The sequence below is a fragment of the Leptonychotes weddellii genome, chromosome 3, assembly GCF_054177405.1.
Source record: "Leptonychotes weddellii isolate Sample4059 chromosome 3, ASM5417740v2, whole genome shotgun sequence".
NCBI lineage: Eukaryota > Metazoa > Chordata > Mammalia > Carnivora > Phocidae > Leptonychotes > Leptonychotes weddellii.
This window is the reverse complement of record NC_138371.1, coordinates 135,394,644-135,397,191: the sequence shown is the minus strand read 5'-3', so window position 1 is coordinate 135,397,191 and position 2,548 is coordinate 135,394,644. Positions and strand designations below refer to the sequence as shown.

Genomic DNA, 2,548 nt, shown 5'->3' with positions numbered 1-2,548 from the left:
AGAAATTCTGGTTTGACACCTTCCACCCTGACACATAAATCATCCACCTGAAGCCTGACACCAACAAGATGGCCTTAGCACCCAGAACGCAGGTATTGTGGAGGTGGAGGGCAGAGTGAACCAGCAGGAGCTGTGCATGGTGTCCCACTCCATTACCAGGCTGTCCTTGCCAAGGAGCCCTATGTGGATCCGATTACCTAAAAATTCAGGCTGAAGGCAAACTTGAACAGACCGTTTCCATGGCAACCACTACCCAGCCTGTGACTCAGCATCTTTATATTACCTACAAGAAGGCGACATCCTGATTGCAGAGTAGAATTTTGTCCTGGGTGGGGCCTGGCCACCTGTGTCATGACACTTCAGCTTCTCAGTAGATGCCCCACAGCAGATGTGGGTGTGACCACAGTTCTCCATGGGTTCAAGAGTGTTGTCAGTTGTATCTGTAAAGGTATAGAAAAAACAAAAGGCCTTTATTAAAAAGAAAGAAAGAAAGAAAGAAAAAGGAAGAAGGTACTCCACACAAATCATTTAAATGATTTTCATTATTAGAATGAAATTTATAATGTATAAAGCTTATTACATGCTTATTAGGACAAATATTATTTTAAGTTTCTAACCATGATTTAATACTGCTATACAGGTTTTGAAGCAAGAATTTAGCTAATAGCCATGTTCATTAGCATTCCTTGAAAAATTAAGCCTTTTCACTTTCACATAATTATTCTTTGAATTATTTTATGAATCAAAAACATATACTAATTCAATACAGAATCATATTAAATTATATTTTATAGCAACTGTAAGATCAGAATAACACTAACATACTTTGTAGTAGTTGCATTGTCATCAAGACATAATGCAAATCATCTTGAAAAATAATCTGTTTAATGTCAAGATAATAAAAAAATGAAGCAATTATTAATCTAAAATAGTCATTCAGACATGAATGTCTAAAAGTATCTGGTGAGGACTAAAATATCTGATGCACTAATTGCTAGGAAATATATTTTTACCTTCTTATTATTTTGTTACCTTTTCCTTCAGCCTACCGCTAGAGCATGCTCCATTGGCTAATTAGACTAGTTGAAATAAAAGACTAACTATGATCTTGATTAAAAACATTCAAAAGGTTTTTAATTAAAAAAAAAAAATATGAAGTTAAAAATTTAGCCATGGTCAGCCAGTTGAAAATAACTGAATGTCAACTGGCCAAAATCTATTGCCAAGTATACATGTTTTGCAATTTTTGGAGTGTTAATAGTAGGTTTTAGTGTGTTATTAACTTCCAAGCTCAACAAGAAGCACTCATCAGTATTCTCCTAACCTTTTCAGAATGAATTGCATAGGATTTACGGTGAACTCCAGTGTTAATGTGACCATTTAGTAACAGTGGTCAAATTTCAACAAGATGGTCTCTCCCATATAACAATATATCAGTGACAATAGTGCTTTAAGTTTTTAGAACATTTTCAGATCCTTTATTTTCTTTTTCTAATAAATGAATTTGTGAAGTAGGGAGATCAGATATTTTTCTCCCAATTAAATAAAGGAAGAAAATAATTTATAAGAAAGTTAACTGGCTTACTAAAATGCATACAGATATATAGAACACAAAACTAGAAGGCTAGGCTCCTTGACATCCTATGTTTTTTGCAATGAGCAACAAAACCTGATGGGCTGTGGGCACATTCTCTCAAAAAATATTTTATCATCATTGTTATCTCCAGAAACTTCTCCACTGACAGGCTCAAGACAACCCCCATTTCTATTTCTGTTAGCATGGTGATACCTAATTAATAGCTAGCTCATCTTTCCATTCTTTCTTTTTGTCTTTTCTTTTTTTTCAACAGAAACCACTCAGACTGTGTCCTCTCCTCTTACTCCCCCAAAGGAAGAAAAGAACAATCATCAATGGCAATAGGCAGTTGTGGAAGCGACACCTAAAGCCAGCTTCATGCTCAGGAGAGAACACTGAAACTCCTCCTTGCAGTCCTTTCAAAAAGATATCTTTCAAAGATATCTGAACAGCATGGCCCTGACCTCTTTCTCTAACAGTCCATCCACAGCCTTTCAGTGATACTACCTTTCCCACAAGGGACTCTACCCAGATCCTTCTGTTTCTCTGGAATGGTGGTTACAGCAACTCTAAAATGTTCATCTAGAACCTAGGAAATTCTAGATTGCCCAGCAAATAAATGGTTGTATTAGTTCACATAAGTAACATGATTGCTGATAATACTGATTAGAGATCTAGGTCAAATAACCTCTCCTTGCCTCCCCACTTTATCTGTTAATAAATATGTCTTAAAGAACATCACTATGTCAAAGGTTAAAACACAGGCTGTTCATAAGCTCAATAAAAAAGGACACAGTGATACAGGCCTACCCCAAGAAACAGGAAAATGTTCAAATAAACAATCTGACCTTACACCTAAGGAACTAGAAAAAGAAGAACAACAAAACCCAACATGAGTAGGAGGAAGGAAATAATATAGATCGGAGCAGAAATAAATGACATGGATATTTAAAAAATGAAAAAATCAATGAA

At 35.6% G+C, this 2,548-nt stretch overlaps 1 non-coding gene across 1 annotated transcript; it reads right to left on the bottom strand.

Annotated features, from left to right (window-relative positions):
- Positions 1 to 1,852: 1,852 nt before the first annotated feature.
- Positions 1,853 to 2,059, bottom strand: LOC115939594 (small nucleolar RNA U3). Its single transcript, XR_004074370.1, has one exon. It is a non-coding gene; the product is annotated as a small nucleolar RNA U3 (small nucleolar RNA).
- Positions 2,060 to 2,548: the final 489 nt, after the last annotated feature.